Source organism: Solea senegalensis, linkage group LG13 (assembly GCF_019176455.1).
Source record: "Solea senegalensis isolate Sse05_10M linkage group LG13, IFAPA_SoseM_1, whole genome shotgun sequence".
Classification (NCBI taxonomy): domain Eukaryota; kingdom Metazoa; phylum Chordata; class Actinopteri; order Pleuronectiformes; family Soleidae; genus Solea; species Solea senegalensis.
Window position 1 is genome coordinate 19,887,642 of NC_058033.1, and position 24,095 is coordinate 19,911,736.

Consider the following 24,095-nt stretch of genomic DNA (forward strand, 5'->3'; position numbering starts at 1 on the left):
TTAACCTTCACTGTGCCAATGTCAGTCTATTAAACCTCCCCAAAAAATAAGTGAAATCAAGCCTAATTAAATTAAATCTATGTTTCTACAAAAACGCCATTGTCCTAAAGCAGTCAGCTGTTTCCCCATCAAGCACAGCCATGCGCAAAATTAAGGATGGTGTCATTATACGGCCACGGGTGGGATAAGCATCTACCTTTTAATTAGCCAGTGATTTAATGCACCGCCCGGCGAGCATGCCGAGTGACATAAATCAAACATATTAACGACGCCGCGTGACCAACGTGCGCACGTGTGTGTGTGTGTGTGTGCTGGGTCTGGTGGTTAAAGAGCGAATGCATAAAAGCCCCACAAGGTTGCCAGGTCTGTGTGACAAAACCAGCACTAAACAAAAACATAAACGTTTAGTGTGCCGGCATTAAAAGCATTTTATTAAAATAGAACGCTTGTAATTATAGACACAGTGTATTATCATATATAAAACAGAGTTGTGTGGCCATAATGATCTATTCACTGACGTACAAGTTTGCTTTTTCTTCCTCCATCCTGCTTTAAAATGGTTCATGTATGAGTTATGTACAGTATCAGCTGAAATATTTGATTGATTGATTTATTTTTAATGGCGACCCCTAAAGGGAGAAGAAAAAAATTGTGTCATGCTTAGTTTGTGTTCACTAACTATTAATATACTGTAAATCAGAAGTGTCTACTCTACAGTATAAGAGAAATTTCAAATTAAAAGTCCTATATTTGAACTTTTTAATCAAACGTCAAATTTGCTTCAAGATACTTTACTATAGTATTTAAAATGATTAATTTAAGTTCACAATGTCGTCTCAGTTGTCTCCAGAAATGTTTTTTGGGGACAATTTTATTGACGGGTGGTCACGCAACACCCCCGTCCCCGTCACCCGGGATTTACGCCCGTGTCAGTGAGTCAGGCACGTGTGTGTGCGCCACCTTCCGGTTGCGGTTGACGCTGTAACTGCTGAACCTGTGTGGAAAGTTTGTTGAGCACAGACACAGAGAAAAAACCCGAGGTTTAACCTGGAGTTTCACTGTGAACTACACTCGCAGGTGAGTAACATTATTTTAGTGTGTGTGTGTGTGTGCGTGCGCGTGCGTGCGCGAGACACCGATGTTTATACAGTTTATATACAACACAGCAGCTTTGTGACGGTTTATTATCTACTAACGTTAATCTCGTGTATTGTAAACACATATTATTCAGAATATAGGCCACGGGTTATACCTGACGCTGAATTTTAGCGCCCTCCTTACAAAGGTGTTTACGGTAAAAACGCTTGCGATTCAATGGCTGATTTGTGAGGACATTAACGTCAAACGTTCAAAATAAAACTCGGAGAGCACAGTGTCTCTTCGAATTGGATAAAAAACCCTCACAGCTATGTTTTAGAGACCTCATAAATGGACTTTGAGCAAGAGTTCTCTCAAAAGTTCTGAATAAAAATGAAAAGGTTGTGTTGACCACATTGATATCTACTAGTGTTCTGGATATTAGACATGTTTACTATACAGTTTTAGATCAATTTCAAGTTAAAAATCCCATATTTGCAATTTTAAATCGATAAACAAATCTCAACTTTGAGATGTAAACCCCCTCACAATTTTTCATAAGTTCTGGACAAGACTGACAATGTTGTGGTCAGGACATCTATGACTACTAATATACTGCAAATCAGACATTTTTAAAATTAAACGTCCCATATTTGCACTTTTTAATTGAAAAAACAATCTCAACTCTGAGATGTAATAAAAACAAAAATCTACGCAAGTAAAATTATGACTTTATTCTCGTAAAATTATGACTTTTTGTCTCGTTATGTGATGACTTTTTTAACATTACGACTTTATTCTCATAATATTATGACTTTATGACTCGAAAGATGAAATATTTTTTCCTCTTCAGTTTGGCCCTAAAACTCTGTCGTACTCTTTGCCGTGAACCTCCATCTTTTAAAATCAAAATGCGAAAGAGAAGAAGCTTTGCCAGAGGTAATGAGACGGTAATGACTCCTTTTAGTGGAAAAACACAACAATTCATTCAGCACTTCACTGTGGCTGTGTTAATCTTACTTAATCACAGCTAAAAAAAAATAAACTTGACTCAAAAACTGTTATTTGTCATGATTAAAAAATGCATTATTACCAATAGATGTATAGTAAATTAATGAAAGAGTACAATCTACGAGTAAAACTTAATGTATTACAGCAACTCACTTGCCAATTGCTGCAAAGTAACTGTAGATTTCACAGTAATCTCATTGCCCACAGCTCTCCTCTTTACCTTTTATCCCTCCAGCACTGCAGATGCTCTAAAATGTCAAGGGAATGCTCATGAGATGGATAAAAGGCAAAGAGACGACTTTAAAAAAAAAGAAAGAAGAAGAAGATGAGAGCACGGGGTGGAACACTGGGATTGTTCAGGGGCGGAACGTCTGCTGCAGGATGATACAGCAGATTATCTGCTTACATAAAAGAACGCGAGAGTCAGTTGTACTCATAATTGTATAACATGATGCAATTAGTAAACATCAGACACTTTTATAGACAAATTCAGAGGAAGTGTATGACACAAAAGTAGCAAAATCAAAGCTGCAGTGTGTCATATTTGTTTTATTCTAGTTTAATAAAACGCTTTTAATGCCGGCACATTAAACATTTATGTTTTAGTTTAGTGCAGGTTTTGTCACGCAGACCTGGCAACCTTGTGGTTTATTAGCACTTGAACCACGCGGCCCGGCATACACACACATGTTGGTCATGCGGCGCCGTTAATATGTTTGATTTATGTCACTCGGCGTGCTCACGGGGTGGTGCATTAAATCAGCGGCTAATTAAAGACCAAAGTGAAAAATGGGCTCTGTCAAGCGATACTGTCAGACTCTGAGAGAGGCGGTGCTTGTGTGTACACAGTGGCAGCGCAGGGGCGGGAGTTTATCCTGTTAAAATGTGGAACAATCACATTTCTGAGCTGTAGAATTCACTCATGAAACATTGTTTTCAGAGTTTCTTTGTGTTTTCTGTCATCTGACTCCAACCTGCTTGCAGCCATCTTGCTTAACTCGCCGCTTTTCCACTACACGGTCCCAGCACGGCTCGACTCGACCCGTGCATGACACAGCACTTTTTTGCTTTTCCATTAGCGATAGTACCTGGTACTTTTTTTAGTACCTGCTTCCAAGCGAGCTGAGGCGATGCTATGCGTGACGAGACTGCCGGTCACTGATTGGTCATAGAGTGTCTTCAGGAAGAGGCGTGCGTGCGATGTGCGATGTGCGATGTCGGACACAAGAATCAAGCCGAACAATGCCGAACGGTAGGTCACTTAAAAAAGACTTAAAAATCCTGTTAATCTCCAACATTTATCATAGGAGATGTCAAAAATGTCAATATTTATATGTATTTCAGTCCAGTGACTGCGTCAGACGGAGTCTGTGTTCCGTACTGAACAAATCTTTTTAATGAACTGATTCTAATGATTCAGTTACACTGAGAACAACGACTTTACAAGTCACTGGTTACTCGTTTGTGTGTTTGTTTCGCATGTAAAAAGAAACAAAGTCACGGCAGCCGGACTCCGCCCACGTTGAGGAGGTACTATAATAATGGAAAACCAACTAAACCGTGTCGAGTCATGCCGTGCCGGGACTGTGTAGTGGAAAAGTGCCATTATTGTGTGCAGCAATGTAACCGGGAGACATGAGATCTAAACAAAAAACAGAGAGTTGTTGTGTGTCGCTGATAGATTTAGAATCAGCATTGTGTGAACTCATTTGACAACGGCTTAAATCTAATCTTTAAAAGTTTTGAAGCCCCTTTAGACAAGAAGATTAGAATCTGGATCAGATATCGGACAGATAAAAATGTCAAATCTGATACAATCCCATACATCTCGTGCTTCAATTTGCACAGACTGTAAAAATATAAAATAGAAATCAGCAAAGGCGTTTTAGTCGAGTCATGTTTAGGCTGTTTATTTCTTTTTGGGAGATAAAATATTTGTTACACAGTTGCAGAATTATTATTCTCAGCTTCATACGTTCATAAATGGTCTAAAATGACCGTATGCGACTAATATCTGTATGGGTAGATACTCCAGTTTGTGGTGCTGCACCTCGGTCCCTGTAGTTTAAATGTCTGTGTTTGTACAGGAAATGATGAATAACACCAGGCCATGTATTAAACTGTTGGCAAAGCTCCACGGTGCCAGCTGTGGTCGCTGGGAAATCTTTAAAAAAGAAAAAATCCACTCCACAGAAGTCGGTGTCATATTGAGAGCGCAGTAAACCCCCGGAGAGTTTCACTACCTCGGGTCTCTCTCCACTTTAATACTGCAGCTGCGGCGGTGTCATCACATCTCAGTGCCAGCGTGCCTCGCAATTGGTGACCAACAGATGCTAATGAGGGGGAAAAAAAATCAACAGTGGGAGGGGGGTGGAGGGCGTTTGGACGTTTTTTGGGAGATGCGGTGAACGCAGTGGCACAGACACCCAAAGCAGGAACCGAGCCAGTCATTAGATTCATGATGATGGCTATATTAGAGGCAGGCGGCTCGATGGCAGTGCATGAAAGCATTCAGACAGTGGCTGTGACATCAAGGTATTAATGTTTTATTGCTTAACAGCCAAGTGTTCCTGCGTTGGGGGGCTGGAGCTCACATGTGGCGAGTGGGTTTGTTTTATATTGTTCTTTTATAAATATGATGAGCATTTTTAACGCCAGGGGAAATCAAATTTGATCGTGCTTAGTGGCTGAAATCTAAGGGAAATGTCGCTGAAATAGCAATATTCACAGTGTTTTGAGAAAGGGTCAAAGTTCATCGTTAGTGGTTGTGTGGTTATTTTCCTGCGATGATGTTTTGATACGCATCAATACGTGTATAGGCCGCAAGACAATTCAGGGAAAGGTGCATTTATAGTGGAATAATTCACTCTGATAATAATCCTCCATAAAATCCTGGTATAATTTCACCTTTCACTGTATTTACTTTGGTTAGTTAGAAAAAAAATAGAAGCCTAATACATGTTTTAAGCAACCTTTTTGACATTTGTTGTCAATGCTAAGTTAAATCTGTATGGCGCATCCACACCAAGATGCCAAATTGTATAACTGGCCCCAATGTTCAACATTCCCGTGTTGTCTTTTGGTCATGTCTGGATTGAAAATACTTTAATAAAGTATAAAGATCACGTTAAAAGTTGCTGCTATCGCATATTTGCTAATGAATGCATGATTCCGCCTTAATTAATGGCCTCATTAGGATAACTGGTTATGTTTTAATGGTGATTATGGCAGCACATTTGTCAGTTTGTTTGTGGCTGTGCAGGAAACTGACCTACAGGAACGTTGAGGACAAACTTTTGAAGAAACTCTGGTTTCCGGTCAACTTCTGCGTCTTTGAGGTAGCAACTGCAAGATTGAAGCGTGTAGAAATATTGAAACATAAGTACATCCTAGCTCATGATAAAATAGGACAAGTGAAATGTAAATAATTGATGAGTATTGTGTGTAATATTGGCAAAAACTGTAATATTGGCGAGCACCAATACTGGCAGATAGAGTATTTCCCTCACGAGTCCTCCAGTCTTCGGCTGTATCTACATACGTACTGTATAGTGATGTAGGGTAAAACGCAAGATGACAGATAAATTATAAACGTGAGAAGAACAAGAGATGGAAGAAGAGAGGAAAAGGAAAGGGGAGAAGTTGGGAGCGACTGTCAAACGGGTACAAAGATGCAACTGTGGAGAAACATGAGGATGAGAAATGGCTGGAGCTCGAGAGAGAGAGGAAGAGAGAGAGAGAGAGAGAGGGGGAGGAAAAATATAGATGCTATGGCAGTACGTGATGAAGATGAAGTGTGTGTGTGTGTGTGTGTGTGCTGTGACTCTCTGTGGTATTTGAAACACCAGGCGACTGCATGTTCCCATGTTCCAGTCTGCTGCTGTCAAACCCTGCTGGGGCAGAGAAAGTTGTGTTCGAGGCTGTAGCTGTGACTCTACACTGTGTATGTGTGTGTGTATACTGGGCAAATGTAATATTAATGTAACACTTTCATAATTATAATAATATATATATATGATATAATATAATAAATAGTTTGACTAAGATAACGTACAAGCGCAGTATAAGAGAGGAACAATGTGGAGAAAATAATGGTGCTTTTCCACACAGTCCCAGCACGACTCGACTCTACACGGTTTGGTATGGTTTTCCATTGCTATAGTACCTCCCCAACGTGGGCCCAAACTAGGGACTTGTGAAGTCCGTTATTGTCGGTGTAACTGAATCGTTAGAGTCAGTTAATTGTGAAGATTTGTTCACAGAGCTGAAATACAGCAGCAGGGGTTGCGATGCGGCTCGCTGTCTTTGCTAAAAACACATGTTTTCTGTTTTTTTTAAGTCTTTTTTAACTGATCTGCAGTTCAGCATTGTTCAGTTTGGTACTATCACTGATGGAAAAGCAAAAGAAACAACAATTTTTTTTTAATTATTTGAACTTGTCCTTTCTGCATGGAGTTTGCATGTGTGTGTGTTTGTGTGTTTTCTCCAGTTTCCTCCCACAGTCACCTGCACACACATGCAGATTTGGGGTTTTGGCAAATGGGACATATGTGTGAATGTGGTTGTCTCTGACTGGTGACACCTTTCACCCCATACATGGGCTGCGATTGGCACCAGCGACCCTCATGTGAAGGATGAATGAAGAAGAATGAATGAATGGATGAATGAACGAGTTGAATTTCCTAATGATGACAAAGCTGCTGGTGTCAGGCAGTTACGTTTAATGCATTATTTACTCTCCACTCATCACGGCAGAAATAAAAGTGCTTAAAAGTCTGGACACACTCTGCTGGCAGGCGGCTTATGTCACAGCGCTGTCGCCAAGTTAATTGTTAAAGATCTGCAGCTCCTTTGCGACAGTAATGGTTTAAAGAGAAGACCCTGCTCTCTGGTTTTGGTGCAGGAACAGGTACAGGACGGGTCTCTATCACCTGCCTCTGCTCTGTTTTCATTATCTTAACGATAACCTATAAGGGAAAGATGAGGAATGCTGTAGACGCATCTCATATGAAGCTTTTTATGACTCTTTAAACACATTTAATAAACAATGTGGAGTCATTTTGTGTCATTTTGACACAAGTTGCAAACACTCACCGTCAGCCTCATACCACAGCATGACCGTGTTTGGTCAAACGCACCGGGAATGAAATCAGCTTTTGGACAAATGTCCTGTAGAGCGAGGTTTACCCTGACAGTGAGAACATGCATCATACATGTGCTCGTGACACATCGCTGCGAGTACTCTGTGTTTTTTGGTGTCTGGAGGCAGAGAGAGAGAGAGAGAGAGGGAGAGAGTGAGAGAGAGAGAGACAGAGAGACGTGTCCCTTCAGTGGCTCATCCAGGCAGATCCAACTCGCCCGGTGTTGACAGTCGTCTTTCTGTCATCATCTCGCTGCTGTCTGCCGTTTCTGACAGCTGCTCCCATTCACACACCTTTCTGTCATTCGTTTTTTTTCCCCCATCAATTCTTTCTATGTATCATTATCCAACCATTGTATTTGCTTCTTTTGTTAATTTCTTATCTTTTTATCATCCATCCTCACCCTTTTATTTATAGAAACCTCTCTCTCTTCTTTTGTGAAGGACCTGAAGTCCTTCCTCTCGTTATCTCTTCCCTCCCTCAACTCTATGGTCTCGGTTGTCCCTTTGTCACACTATTCTCTCACATCGTGTTGCATGTTCATCATCTTCGCTCATTAGGTGCCCGTACTCCATCTCTCTGTCCCCGTCTTGTTTCCGATTGTGTTCATTTTTCCTTTATTATTATCCCGTCTTTCTCCTCGGCCTCGTTTCTCTTCTTCCTCCCTCTCTGTGGACTTCCCTTCGTCGTCTTCTTCTTCTTCTTCCATCTTCCGTTGTCCTTTTTATATTTCACTTCTTTTTCCCTGCCACTTCTCTTGGGCACTGCTTTGTGTTTCCCCTTTCTCCTCCTCCCTCCCTCTTGCTCCTGTCATCTTCATCAAACGGGAGAAACTGGGTGTAGAGGCAGGTGGGGAGAGCTGTAGGGAGGGTAAATGAGGAGGAGGGGGGGTGGGGATAGAGATGTGACTGTGATTAAGACATTAAAACAGTTGGCTAATTGAATTGACAAGCTGTTAAGTAATTCTCCCTACTTGTTCCCATCCATTATTCAGCTGGTGACGGCTGTTATGACAGCAGCCGGATGCTCATTATAAGTCAGTTTCATGTGATGGCCGTGGTGGTATTTTTTTATTTTTGGCTGGGGATTACAAATGAAGTGATTCAGATATTCCACTGAAACGATAGTTGTTGCTTGTGAACACGTGGCCCGGGAGCAACTTCTCTCCTGGGACCTGACCTGTGGACAAGAGGAGGAACCGGAGATCGAAACGTTGAACGTACGACGCTCTCTCCCTCCTCCTGAGCCACAGCCGCGCTTCCCCTGTATAACATGACCGCAATTTTCCCCTCCCTGATCTTAACTGCACCGCTTTAATTGCCTGAACACGCCTTGAATCAATACACTGCTATAAGTAAACATTAGATCATATGATTACTTATTCACAGTTGTTTGTCACCGCTTTCCGGACAAAAATCTTTCAATTCCTCGACCAAGCACAAAGCGATATGGAAACCAGTTGGTACAGAGTGTTTTGCTGCTCGAGGAGAGTTGACCAGAAACATGGGTTGTATCTGGTCAACTGAGAAAGTATATAATTGCCTTTTATAATGTAGTGTGTAACTATTAAAAATAAATAAATGTAACATTCGAACCAAGTCCACTCTCCAAACACTCGCTGTGTTTCTCAATAATAGCGTGTACAGTACAGTAGATCTGCACACAGGAAGTTATTAAAGCAACATGGCTGCAAACAAGTGGACATGGACAAGTTTGTGCTGCTCAAAAATCCTCTGCAGTTTGATGTGAAGCCAGTTTCCACATGAATGTTCGATTCTTCCTGTTCAACCAGCAGCAACACAAATGTGTGCATTGCAGCTTTAAGTTTTGCCAGAGTTTGAAAAAAAATGTGAAAATTGTGTACCCAAATAGTACGACAGACCTCGAAAATAAGGTCTTAATTTATGAGATTAAAGTCATAAAGGACTTTATTCTCGTAAAAGAAGACTTTATTCTCGTAAATTAAGACTTTATTCTAGTAAATTTAGACTTTATTCTAGTAAATTTATGACTTTATTCTTGTAAATTTACGACTATATTCCTGTAAATTTACAACTATATTCTTGTAAATTAAGACTTTATTCTCGTAAAATTACGACTTTATTCTTGCAAATGTACAACTTTTTTCTTGTAAATTAAATCTTTATTCTCATAAATGTATGACTTTAACCTCGTAAATGTATAACTTTATTCTTGTGAATGACGAATTTATTCTCGTAAATTTACGATGTTATTCTCGTAAATTATGACTGTCTCATAAATTAAGACTTTATTCTCGTATATTTACGACTTTATTCTCGCAAATTTACTAATCTCGTATATTTACAAGAATAAAGTTGTGAATTTAGACTTAAAGGCAAGAAAATTGTTTTTAATACTCCGTCGTACAAATAGATTTTTGTTTTTTTCATTTTTACGAATGTAAATATTACCATTTTGGATGGTTTTCATTGTGAATAACAGCATGTGCTATATGTTGACCATCACCTGTAAAAACGATCCTTTTCTCTTTTTCTCTTAAGATTCCAGTCACTCACACAATCCTAGTGTGGACAGACAATCATGAAAGCTCTGCTTCTTCTACTTCCAGCTGACAATAATGATTGGATGGCTTCCTCTGCAAACTCATCGGCCCCCTCACTGCTCAGCTGTGTGCGACGGCCAAGGCTGGTAAGAACACCAACAACAATAGCTCGCAGGTGTTAAAACACACACACACACACACACACACACACACACACGTCCTTCAGATTTCATGTGCCTGTGTTTGTAGGAACAGGAATTCTGTATTGTGCGTACATACACATTGCAAACACAACAATCTTGCTACAGTTTATTACACTTGCTGACTCTTCATCAACCAAATAAGTGCATTTCTTTTTTCTTTTTTCTTGTATGACTCACAAAAACACTTGGAAAGGTTGATGTGAGTCCGTGTCAGCGCTCACTCCAGATACTCGTCTCTGCTCTAATACAATTATTTTAAATTCAGTGGTGCGTATTCAGCTGTTCCCGAGGTTAAAAGTGAGCGCTTTCACTTTTGCTTTATTACTCGGGATGGGGTTATTAACTGAGGCACATCAGTAAGGGGACGTGTAGTAGAGAGAAGGAAACTGTCTGACTCATTTTAGTTTTTTTTTTCTCTTTGTTTTACATTTAATGAAGGTTTTTTTTTACAAAAACAAGTGCAATTTCAACAATATTATACATACATTTACCACATTACAACTTACAGATCACAGTGGATCTACAAAGGCACAACACATTTAGTCACAGGTATCTGGAGCGGAAAAATGTCGTATTTCACATTATAATTAGATTCTAATCATGTGCAATTTTCACAAATTCATCCTGGGGGCCGGATTTGACCCACTGGTGGGCCGATTCTGGCCCACGGGCCATACATTTGAGTATTCTACAATTCCATTCCATTATAATCTAAGGATTGAAAAAGTGTGTTCACAAGCAGAGTAAAGGATGTGGTGCAAAGTATTGTAAAAAAAAGAAAAGAATATACAGTGAAACTGACTGCGCTTTGTAGAGGGAAGAAAAATCTGTGTTTGAAAATAGTTGAAATAAGTTTGCACATATAAATAATCACATTATTAGGGGCAGTAGTATTTGCAGTAGTCATTTGTGTCAGTGTTTACAAATGAGACGTAGTTGAGACTGTAATGATGCAACACTGTTCAGGTTTATTTTTTATGTATTTGCATCTAAAATGGATCACTTTAAATTGTAAATACTCTTTATTTGAGGCCTTTAAGATGAGGACATTTGTCCTAAACCCCCTGAAATAATGATGTCCCTGCTCTGGGAGATCAGACAGTGAAGCTGTCCATCTGTGAACAGCAGTTGTCATAGATTATTTTGATAAAACATTTGTTCCTCTTGTAGTGTAACCATATTTGTGTGTGTGTGTGTGTGTGTGTTGCTGCCTCCTTTTCTTATACAGAGATTCAGAGAGAGTTTGGGATTAAAAGTTCATGTTTTATGAATAATTTCATTCCAGGAAATCTATTTTTCTAATTTCTCTCGTACGACGAGCAGCAGTAATCAATACTTTGATCATTTAGCCCAAGGACCATTTCAATAGGAGGTGTTGGTCTCTGTTCCAAATACGAAGTTGAGTTCAACATTCACAGTAAATAACTTTTATAACACTTTCACACATTTATATGAGGGATTGAAGAGGAACTATTACAGATTCTCTGTTTCAGCTTATTCACTCCACTGTAGTTTACAATTGAGTTCTCACTCTGTGATTCACTGCCTCAGCGCAGGTCAGAGGTCGCAGGGACTCCGAAGTTACACTCAAGGACACATCAGCAGAATGGATGTGTGTGTGTGTCACTGGGTCATGTGATGAATGATGATCTCTACTCTGGCCCTGATGTTCACAGTTGTCTTCACACGTTTGACCACAGTCGCTGCGAACTGTGGAATACTGTGGAGCTTTTTTTTTTCCACCCACTGTTCAAACACATGTAGGTTAATGGTTGTTTTTTTTTCTACACATGTTGACCCTGTGGTGACCTCTAGATTGAAAAGTTTTGATATTTCAATCAATTCTGATTCTTGAATGGTAGATATTTCTTTAAATCAATTATAAACAAAAAATGACGGGTAAAGTACTTTACTTTATTTTTTTTAAAACACAGAGCAACTTATTTATACACTTATTTATCGTATTTATTCCAAGCACTAGAATAACTCAGAGTCAAAAAGTAAAAAACCCTGTTTTAACTTTGAAATAAAACAAACGAGGCAAATAAAACTGTTAAAATACAAAGCAGGGTGGAATAAAATTAGAAATGGCTAAGGTCGAGAGGTTAAAACCCTGTTTTTAACTTTAAAATAAGCTAAAAATGCAAATAAAACTGTTAAAATACAACGCAGGCTGGAATAAAATAGGAAAAGGCTCGGGTCGAGAGGTTAAAACCCTGTTTTTAACTTTAAAATAAGCTAAAAATGCAAATAAAACACAACACAGGGTGGAATAAAAAGGAGCTAGTTAAAGGCGAGAGTAAAAAGACAAGTTTTAAGTCTTCTTTTAAAAATATCTAGTTAGCTTTAGATCCTTTTGACATTATATTCGTGAACCGAGCGCCGGGCTCTCAAAACACACGTATCTTAATCCACGTCTTCCTCGAGCATCATCACCTCTTGTTGTAACTTCCTGCTCGCACTGTTAGATCACGGTTAAACAGCATGCTGCGTTCTTATTGGCTCAGTGACGCGGAGGAGATTAACATTTGATAGTGAATGGGCAACACATTTTCAATAAATGTTGATACAGAGGAAGAAGTTTGATGCAGGTGATGACCTTGATGATGATACACGGTGTAGATAATGGGTGTTACATACACGGTTAGTTTTTTATTTGTGAGTTTCCCCCTCAACCACTAGTTCTTATAGTTTGCCTGATGCTGACACTGACCCATGGTCATGCTGGGTTAATTGAGATCACCTGTCACTTTTACTCAGGTGTTGATGATTGAGAGGCAAGATAAATAAGTGGACATGGGAAGAAAGTAAATGGCTGACATGATTTCAGACACGAAGGAAGATCCTGGTCGTGAAATAAAAATGTTCTTCTTCTTTCCTTCTTTGCCAGCACATTGCTATGTTTTATGGTGTCATTTTAAGGTTCAGCCAACACAAATAAACATAAAAAACTGAAACATTACATTCTATTTAAGTTTGGAACCCTTTGCTTTTATATACCATTAATGCTGAGCAGCAGACGCGGGTCGGATTTTCTGCTTATGCTTCAGTAAAAAAAAAAAAAAAATCACATCCCTAATTAGCTCTGGACTTTAGCCAAACTCTGTTTGCCATCTGTAGTCTCATCACAAAATACACGGCGCTGAATGTTTCCTGACCCTCTCCCGCTCGGACTGAGTGGTACCCCCCACGCGCTTCAGATTTATGGCTGCATCAGTACTTTTGGCCCACGTGGTTAAGCGCCGCCGCCGTGATAAACGACCGCCTTTCCGTGTCCCAGGGTTTGGTTAAAAAAGAAAAAGAAAAAGGGAGAAGAAATCACAGGAGGGAAAGGACACGTTTTTGGTGTGAGGTGAATGCAGAGATGGAAGGGCGGCAGAAACCACTGAAAGATAGAGAGGGGGACGATGTAATGAGAAGGCAGAAAGCTATACTGTTTGAATAGAAATTGAATGTGGATGGAGACGAAAGGAAAAGAAGCACAATGGAAGTTTGAAAACATTTGAGAGAAAAATAGGAGGCAGAAAAGAGGGAATTACATGTGGTGGTTGACATGTCATGAACGGCTATTGAGGCAGAAATGGAAATATAGGTAGAAGAATATGAAGAAAGGGAGTTTTGGAGCTGTGGAAAGTTAAGCACGATACAGAAAAATACTTGGAGGGGGGAAAAAAAAATGACTTACAGAACAATGGGAAAAAAGTGCTGTATCATTACCCGGCTTTGATTTGATTATCCGCCGTCCGCGGCACCGCGAGCTCGCACAAAGGCGGCGGACATGACTCGGATTTGGGGCTCCTGTGATGTGGGAATCTAAATGTAAATTCAGGGGGAAGAAGTCCATATATTTCACTGAATAAAAGACATGCAAAGTAAAGAGGCAGACAAAGACATGCCACCCCCCCCGTGGAGCAGCACGCTTTTTTATTTTGGGAGGAAATTCACTTTTTCCTGGGATTAGGTGTCCTTAAAAAAAAAAATCCTGTCAGAATAAGCTTTGAGGGTGCAGCTTCTCCGCCGCTGTTAAGACACGAGATTAAGTTGATCTTTGACGTGGTAATGCAGTGGCAGCGTGGGGTTGATCGTTTTTCTATATGTGGCGCTCTCCATGGCTGTCGCGCTAATTCCATATGCTGGGCGCAAAACAGCGTGGGGTCCCTGCCACGGGCGACTCAGTTGTGGACAGATAGTGGAGCTGCAAATAATCTTGTTTCAGTGTAAACAAAGTTTGCAGAGCTAATGGGATTAGATGTTACGCACACCGGTGGACGAACACAGCTCAGTGCATGTGTGACACGACATCACGGAGCAGCAAATCCATCTTTATACTGCGTATTCTCACCCAGGGTTCGAATTATAATCTAGATCTTTGTGGGGGGGGGGTCTCTAAGAGCTGACGTCAAACTAAGACTGAGATGAAAAAATACATGACAAAATGTAGTCAGAATGTTTTTCTCGTTCATGCAAATTATACTCTTTACTTTGAAGTCTAATAAAATAATAATAATTAAAATAGTGTCTTTTTGTCAAGGGAGTATAAGTTTGGACTGGTGGAGACACAATAACATTTGTGTTAAGCAGTAAAGGCCAGGGAGGAATAGATTTACCTGTGTGCTTTAGGTTCGGACCTAAAAACTTAAAAACAATAACGCGATTATTAATCGATTACTAAATGAATCGTCGACCATTTTGATCATCGATTCGTCGGTTTGAAGCTTTTTTCATGATTAAAACAAGATTTCCGATTGTTTCCGCTTCTTAAATCTAAATATTTTCTTCATTTCTTTGCTCCATATATAAACAAAGAAATCCTTAAAAGTGAAAGGTGACTTCATTAATGGAGAAAATAATCGTCAGATTAATCAAGTATGAAAATAATCGTTAGTTGCAGCTCATCACCTGCGCTCTCTTCTCCTCTGTGACTTGCAGCGATATTTCTGCTCGGCTGTGATGCATTCATTGACGCTCGTAAAAAGCTGCTGGCTTACAGCGTCTGCACACACGTACACGTTGCAATATTGTCTCTAACGTCGGCATGGGGACAATCTGGCTTTCTCCAAACATCAGTGGGGACGTGCCACGTCCCATTGGCTCCCACGTAATTCAAATACAGGTTTTACCCACAGACATTTGCATGCATTTAAACTCCATGCACTTGTATGTGAAGACCACCATAGTTTCCTGGAGCACTTAGGGGGGGAAAGTGAGGGTGAGCAAGAGATTCCTCCTTTTGTTATAATCAATTGGTACCTGGTATAAAGTCCAGTTCTCTGCGGCGTGTTCATGAATTATTCTAACAACACTTTTAAATGTAAAAGTCCATTAACTCCCGGCCCTGACATTTTATTCAAATGCACATCATAGTATTTTACAAGGGAACATTTTTTGTCTTTTCTCTCTCTCTTCTCACAGAGGACACTTTGACTTTCAACACAGGTGCAGCTAATAATGTTAGTAATGCCATCCTGGTTCACTGACAAAGCTTAATTGAACTAAATCGTCCCTAATGTCGTTAGTCACACCTGTGCTTGTTCTGCAGCGACACGTCAAAACATCAGCTGCTGCATCGGTTGTCCTCGACTCTTTTCAGATTCTGATTTTTTTTTTTAAATATTAGAAATACCACAAAACGTATTTCTAGTAACAGGAATAAAAATATTTAGCCACCAGTGTCATTATATTTGCGTTTGTTGCAGCGACAGTTCTCGGAGCTCGACTCAGCTGTTGTTATTTAAGCGTTCCTTCAAGAAAAATGTCACGATTTGAAGCCCTAAAAACTGCATTTTTAATTTTTTTTTATGAAATTGCCTCGTATGTCCTTCCCTTTTCCAAGCGCCAACGCTTTGATGTGCTTATGTTAAATATTGAATGTACAGTACATCCATATTTCACTCACTAGGCTCCTGAGAGCAGGGTAATACACATCACTTCTCTGATTGCAGTAATGGAGCTGTTGGATTCTCTCAGGAGGAAAAGATGCACAACGTTGTAAAATATTTCAAGGATATTGACTGTTTCTGTCATCACTTGTATTTTTTCCATGTTTTCTTCTCCAAACATTCATTTTTTTTCTTAAAATATGTTGAATTGTGTTCTGAGTTTGAAGAAATTGGACAAAATTGACTTTAAAAGGTACTTGACTTTGATCAAATGACGCTTACGACACATGAAGCCTGTCCCTAAAACGTTTTCCATTTATAATATTTAAAGATTTCTTTTGGGCAGCCCATAGACGAGCGGAAAGAGAACTTGGTTTGCTGGTTCAATTCCCTGCCAGGTGGAGGGCTGGCCAAATCGAATATGTGTATAATGTGCTGTGGCGACCCCTAGAGAGGGAGAGGACAACACAAATAGAGTTTGTTTTCCTTCCAAAATCATTATTGGAAACCAAAGGATCCTTTTTTACATCATTTTTCATAAATGCAAATGAGCAGATACTTTTCAGGACTTTTAAAATGTGCAGAGCTCATGTAGAATCAGAGAATTCAGATTCAGACTGAAGTACGAGTTAATTAGTTGTTGACATTTTTTTTTTTTTGCAATCTATCGCATCTGTGTGTTAGGACCGGCACAATTTGGCTGCGGTTCAGCGGCGCCCTCATGTATATTCATCTGTAAAAGCTTTAAAGATTTAAAATGATGAATAATATTCTTCTGAATAATAACGACTGACGCCCTCGCTGGTGCCTCGATTCAGAAAAGGAGGAAAAGCATTGCACTGTCCAGCAGATGAATGATGTTTGAGCCTATAACGGGTTAATGACAAACACATTTTTGACGAGCTCTGCTCTGACAGAAAGATCAAGGACGCGGGAATATTCATTTTTCCTGTGGTGATTTATGTTTAAATGATGATATTCAAATAAAGACGTGATGGGATTCAGTTTTTTTGTGCCCACAGTGAGCTCCGAGGTCGGTAGTGATGCACTTTGAAATCTTTCGATCCCTGGCACGGACAAGAGATTGCTGTAAATCTGAATTACAATGTGGAATATTTAGTGTTAATCTGGATTTGTGTTCATTATTCAGCCTGAGTGACACGATGTTTGACTTCATTTGTCTTCCTTGGACTTCAGTTGAAAGTTTAATGAGGGACAAGGCCGTAGAGGCAAGTCGTCAGATGGAAGTTGCAGTTCTCGTACACTAGGAAGAGACTTTGAATGAAGGTCTATGGGAAAATGTGTTTAATGTATAACGCCAATGCACATCTTTCAATTTTGTAAATAATGCTCATTTAGAGGACACTGAGCGGACACTGTCGTTGCACGTGATCCCGTCTTGAACCACCGCTGCTCCCTGCAGCGATGTTGTCCGAGAAGTACTTTCTCGACGTATCCGATGCTTTGGGAAAACCAGCTGTTTTCCCCGAGGAGATTAAAAAGAAATACCCGGCTGTTCTGTAGCCGTACTCTCAGTTCAGCTTTTGTTTACATCTGTGCATGCCGTGGAAAATATAGCCTACAAATATACCAGTTGATACTCATGAGCATGGAACGTCTCTGCTGCATGTACACACTGGCATGATGCTGACAGCAACAACATGCTTGGGTGGATTTCATGTGGTTTGTACAGTCAAATATTGTTATTCTAATGTGCTTGGTACTTACAGTATGTAGTTCTGTTGTAGTTATGGCACAATTATGCAATTACTCGATTATTAATCGATCACTAAATGAATCGTCAGCTATTTTGATAATCGATTCATCGGTTTGAAGCTTTTAAGTTAAGTTAAAACAAGATTTCTGATTGTTTCAGCTTCTTAAATGTGAATATTTTCTAGTTTCTGTCATTTTTCAGCTTCTTAAATGTGAATATTTTCTAGTTTCTGTCATTTTTCAGCTTCTTAAATGTGAATATTTTCTAGTTTCTGTCATTTTTAGTCATCAGTTCACATTAATGTTGTTATGGAGATTTTTGATTATCAGGTGACCACAGATGACCTATGATGGAGTCAAGTTGAAAGATTTTTTTATTGTAAACAGCTCAGATACAGATCAGTCTGATATGTACTGTATAGTTAATAAGCCTTGAGATGGTGTGGACCTTGAAAGATGCCTATTTTATATCTTATCGTAAGTTATGGCTGTTTATATTGAACACCAGGTCTGGTTATAAGACTATGTGAGTAATTAAACTTAAAAAGTTGGACATTTGCAAGTTGTTGGGTGTGTGTGATGTCATGTAAACTGTCTGCCAGCTGATTTGAGTGTTCAGACCTTCAGATTCTTACCTCTCCTCCCCTCATCTCTGTATCTTTTGCTGCTTACATCACGTGAGAAGAGAGAAGAAGAAGCCTTTCAGTGACAATCCTCCCTCCCTCCCTCTCTCAGCACTGCTGCTTGGGGATTCAGCAGGATGGAGGGCAGTTTGCAGCTGACAGCTGCTTGCACTGCCATTCACCTCCAGCTGGATGGATTTGCACAGCTTAGACTGTAAGTTAGTTAAATGAAGCCCTAAAGGAGCGCGGATGAGCCCACCCGCAGCAGCAGCAGCAGCAGCAGCAGCAGCAGCAGCAGCAGCAGCAGCAGCAGCAGCAGCAGCAGCAGCAACTCAAAGGCAGCCAACAGGGGAAACTTATCTTCCATTCAGAGAGTAAAAACCGACAGAGATACTTTCTGCTGTCACCTTTAGGGACAGGGATAGTGCAGTGCCGGAGTGGGGTGGCACAGTGACGGGGACCTGTATGCACAATTAAACAAGCCATTTCTTCAGCAGCACTTTGTGGCCACTAAAGGAGACTTATCTCCAATTGAGAATCTCACAGAAATAGATTCCACTTGTCAGTTTTGGGACAGGGTTGCAGGGTTGGGGCGGAGGGACTTGTACACGCACAATTACACAAAATGTTTCAGACCCGCCGCTCCTCAGATCGCTGCGTTTTCGGGCGTCGAGGAGAATACCAAGCAACAACAAAGGAGTAGCAAAGAAAGACGACATAAAAATGTGATTGATGACATATCACAAATATATCATCCATGCATATATAATGATAAAGATAAAGGTTATGGAATATCCAGAAGGTCATGACGTCTATAGCCTCTTTTTTGAAACAGTGAAGGCCTTTTTTTTTCATCTTTGGCTGAATTTCCCCCAGAAAGCTGCGTTGAGTGATAGCCATAATGGCAGCCGGTGATAATGTTGACATAACAACCGAACAGTAATCATTAGGGCATCATCCTGAGAGGACTAAATCAGCTGTCACTCGTCCTCATTCCACAACTTTAAACAGAAGTGTCACTTTATTGACATAATTTATATGGATAGGGAGCCCCGTACAGTTGGCTGCTGGCTGCAATGAATCAACTAATCTTACACACACACATGCATGCACACACACACACACACACAGTCTCACCTCTAATATCCATTATCATCCTGCGACGCTTTTGAATTATTCATCGGATGCCCTCGCTGTATAGGGAGGAAGTGAAAAGAGGTTGAAAAATGGAAATTAAGTGGGAGGGCGAGCGGGAAAAAGAGATAAAAAAAAAAGAAGAAGAAGAGAATTAGAGGCGATAAAGACAGTAGAAACTAATGAGGAATTAAAAGAAAGAAATGCAAGCAACGGAAGCGCAGACAGGAGGGAGAATCAAAGAGGTGAGGGGATAAAGAGGAGATGGTGAGGACACAGAGGGCGACAGGTAGATCAAAATGTCCCTGTAAATGGATGAATGAAGCAGATGTCTGTCTGTCATCGTGTCAATTGTTCCAAATTAGTAGAGCTTTCATTTAGCATATGCTCGCTCACACTGGAAAATAAAGGATGGGGAGACGGAGAGCACGGTTACAAAGATTTACTTCCCCGTTTTTTTGTTTTTTTATTTCTCTCCTCCTCCACCTCGTCCCCACTGGTCCATGAGATTCTCTCTCTCTCTCTCTCTCTCTCTCTCTCTCTCTCTCTCTCTCTCTCCACCAACTGTAAGCAAGTGCCTCTAAATCTCTAATCTCCAAACAGAGTCCTGTCTGAATATTCATTGGCTTCTCTTTGCGTCGCGCACAGATGGTGAAAACAGATGCTCGTTACGGCAAGTGTCAATTTTCAAAAATTTGCTTTCATGACAAAACAAATAAAGCTATACAGGAGGATGGAGCGGCTCAAAGCCTCCTGGCAGAGCTGCCTCTCTATCTGTGTGTGTGTGTGTGTGTGTGTGTGTGTCACAAAAGAAACTTTGAAGCGTGTCAGTGTGTTCCTGGTGCATACGTCCATGTCTAAATGTGTGCACATTGTTGTATGTCATCACTTTGTTTTCATCCGCATCCGTCAGGGCTGCAGCTAACGATTATTTTCATTATCAATGATTTTCTCTCGTCCCGAAAATGTCAGAAAATGTTGACGTTCACCAAACGTGGAAATGACGATGGCCTCAAATGTCTCGTTTTTTGTCCGCAGAAAAAAATGATTCTGTTGTAATGATTTCTTTGTTATGTGGAGCCAAGAAACCAGGAAATATTCACATTGAAGTTTAAGTTGTGGTAATTCTTTAAAAACACAATAGTTGATTTAGTAATTGATTAATAATCGAATAATCGAGCATCCATTACACATAATAACATTCATGCTGTTCTTTCATAAAACTCTTACTCTGAATGAGTATCAACTATTCTTCTTTGTCATTTTAATCCCATGAAGCTTTGTTTTATGATAATGACAAAAGGATATTTTGTAATATATAAATTGCACGTATTGACCTGCAGACAGTTGTATCTGCACTATACCAGAGACAAAAGATACAGGCAGAAACAAAGCAATAGCAAATCTAAATGGATTAAGACTCCTTTCAGCACTACAGAGTCATCCCTACAGCTGGAATTTATATAATAGATTAATTCTGATTCATCCAGAAGCCTCTGAGATATTTAAAACAAGTGTAAAACAAGTTTTATAGTCAGAGTTGGAATGAAAGTTAGGGAAACACAAGTTATTATGACAAGCTTAAAGTAGGAAGCATAAAAGTTGGTTGTTCCATCCCCCCCAAAAATGGTGAAAAGACATTTCACTAAAACCCCAAAATGTCAACCATGCGTCTGCATTACAGGTAAAATCGTGCAATAACGCAAGGTCAGTGAGATTTATCCTCTGTGGACTATGAAATAAGAAACCCTGTGGTTTTTACCTTGGATTATTACATTTGGTGGGACACATAACTTAGTAATATTCACCTTAATGTATAATCTACAGAATGTGTTATTAGTATCCACTAAATCACTTTACTGAGGCTTGAAACTGTATGTACCCAATGGCACAAAGGAATCATCAATCACATGCAAACATTATTGAGCTTTGTACCTGCTATAACTCTCGACTCATTGTTTCCCTGAGTTTGTTCAGGTTGTTTTTGTGCAATTCATCATATTATATCAGCTTCAAAGATTATAAAAGCTGGCCCCAGGTGGCCAAAAAAAATGGACATTCGGAGAGTTGAATTCAATCTTTTGTGCTGTCGTTTCTCCCGGGCCCGTCCCGTTCCTGTGACATTGCCACAGTTTGTATATTTTCTTTTGAATATTAATCACACAGACGTATGTGTCACTGACCCCTCTGGCGATCCTGCTTAATTAGACCTGAAGAACGCCGGGGGAAGAAAGACACTTGATTGGTTTGTGAAGCACAGATGTGTCATAGGCTGGGAACAACATTGTTGTGCATCTATGTAGTTTGTAGACTTTATCTCTCGTGTGTGTGTGCGTGTGTGTGTGTGTGTGTGTGAGAGCTGTGTTTAAAGTGTCCTCAGGTCTGAGGGAACATCAACAGACTTGACATTAAGGATGTGAATCTGCATCGGTCCGATAAAATCCTTCATATGCACAGAATAACGATCGGCAAAAGCATTTTTCGCTGAGTCGTGTTTCCGCAGTTTGTTTCTTCCTTTTGGGGAGAACAATATTTGTTGCACGGTTGGAGAATTATGTCTTTGGAATGACTCGGCACAAACGTGTTGTTAACGCGCCGTCTCCTCCCTACTTATTTCCTTTACTCGCAGGTGAGAGGCAGACAGGAAACATGGCGATGCTTGTGAAACGTCACACCCTTAATTTACCTACTGTTGAGTTATAATTCCAGACAGATGTGCCAGTGTCTGAAACCTTGGAGTCAAATTTAACAGCAAGTGAATCGACGTGTGAGAACCTGGTGCATCACTTCTACTTTTAAGAACAACTGATGAGCCTCAAATTGCACAAAAAGTGAAATTTTGAGACCGTGCTTAAATGTCACAGCAGCTTCACCAGCTGTCCCCATCTGTTCAGTTCAAACAGGCCACGTCTGTAAAATGCACAGTAATTAGAAACTTCCATTAAGAGGTGAAATCTTGAAATAGAGTCACGAGTGAGCAATAATGTAAAAGTTGTATGCAGTATTTGAAAGCGGCGTCTCTTCATCAGTCAGTGCTACCATCTGTTGAGTTACACCTCCATTTAAAAAAAGAAATAAATGCAAACCTAAACTTTCTAAACATCTGTTTCCTGTGAAAATCACCCAGGACACGACAACACAGTCAAAGAGAGAAGTTTTAACTCAGTTTTTTGTGTGTTTTTAGGGTTTTTTTGTCCGTTAGTCATGAACGTGATATCTCAATCTTGAGGACATCCTTTTAGCGTCCATGAGGACTCAGAGATGGACTGATTAGAGATGGACGGTGACCTCAGACATAATGTAGGGACATTTACATGACGTGAGGGGGAAAAAAAGTCTGACTTTTAATGCTTTAGTCCGCCTGAAATCGTACGTTTCTCACGAAAGTCAGACTAAAGTAACGCAGTTGTGAGTTTAACTGGACTCAAACTGTTCTGCACATGTTCCATAGTTCCCTCTCCAGGGGCTTTGACCTGGTGATAGAAGAAGAAGAAGAAGAAGAAGAAGAAGGTACACAGATGAAGACAACAGTGAGAAAAACATGGCCAAATCCAGACCGAGTTTATTATGCTCTGCCAACTCAAACAATTCAATATTTGATGGATAGAGAGAGAAACATCCAAGCAACTAGTCCCCAGTGGAATTGTCTTGGTTTGTGATTACCAGATCCCAACTAGGTGAATGAGGGACAGAGAGAATTGTTAGGTGGGACAATGTGGGAGCTATTCAAAGAGAACAGCCACTTTTGATATTCTACCTCACAAAACATGTTTTTGGCCTCTTAAACTTTAAATATGAAGTCAATATGTTTGTTTGTACTGTTTATTCCGAATATGCAAATAGTACAAATAGACTTCCCGATTATTACTACTAAACAAATTCTTTGTACGACATAATATAGAGATGAAATTGAGGACGCAGATATTAAAACACAGGAGAAAGAATATAAATGACAGTGAGAAGAAGCATAGCTTGATTTTTTCGTGTGTGTCGTGTAGGTAGTCAGGCCTTTCTTTTTTTCTGGGTTATGGGATTTTGGCTGTCCTTCATTTCACAACAGCCAACTTAACTTCAGAGACAGAGGCAGCAGCGTGAAGCCCAGAGTTCAACTTTTGCCAAAATTTCCTCCACCAGTAGCTCTATTTTCCTCATGTAATCCTCCTCTCCTTTCATTTCCTGCAAGAGGACCACGCCAGCATTTTGGGCACATTTCATATGTTCCCGTGCTGCACCCACCACTTCTTCATTAGAGGAGTTTCTCTGCTCCGATGTGAGGACAGAAGATTTCAGTGCCTATATTTTAAGGCTGTGACAACAGACTCTCGGAATTAACGGAATATTTTTCACAAGACACGAGTTATTAATTAACAGTGTGAAACGTGTGCAAATTGTCAGTGAGAGATGTGTGCAATATCTCCTAAATACAGTCATGTCACAGGTGTGTGCAGGGTTTATATGCACAGGACCAACTGTTTTCATTTTCACCTCCACAGTCGCCGTAGTATTGGCAGACGTAGGTGTAGTGTCGCAGAGAATGGGAGCACCTCGAGTCACGCGGGAGAGGTTTTCTTTAAAACAAAGCAGACTTGAAGATTTGTGCCTCTTTTCAAAGAAAGAAAACGCTCTGTTTGCACAACCTGCCCCAAGTAGATAACGGCGATCATGGGATTTTGGGAGTTTCATAAATAATCTGCACATACTGCACCTTTAACAGCTGCTGAGGTTTTTATCTCTTGTTGTCTTTGTCTTTGAAGTCTTTGAATCCAAATGACAGATGGAATCTACAG

The 24,095-nt window shown here is 40.1% G+C and overlaps 1 long non-coding RNA gene across 1 annotated transcript in view; it reads left to right on the top strand.

Moving 5' to 3' along the window:
- Window positions 1-983: 983 nt before the first annotated feature.
- Window positions 984-24,095, top strand: part of LOC122780063 — a 64,571-nt gene continuing 41,459 nt past the window's right edge. Inside the window, exons 1-2 of the long non-coding RNA XR_006361647.1 lie at window positions 984-1,077; window positions 9,752-9,899. This is a non-coding gene — a long non-coding RNA (uncharacterized LOC122780063). The remainder of the gene's footprint in view (window positions 1,078-9,751; window positions 9,900-24,095) is intronic.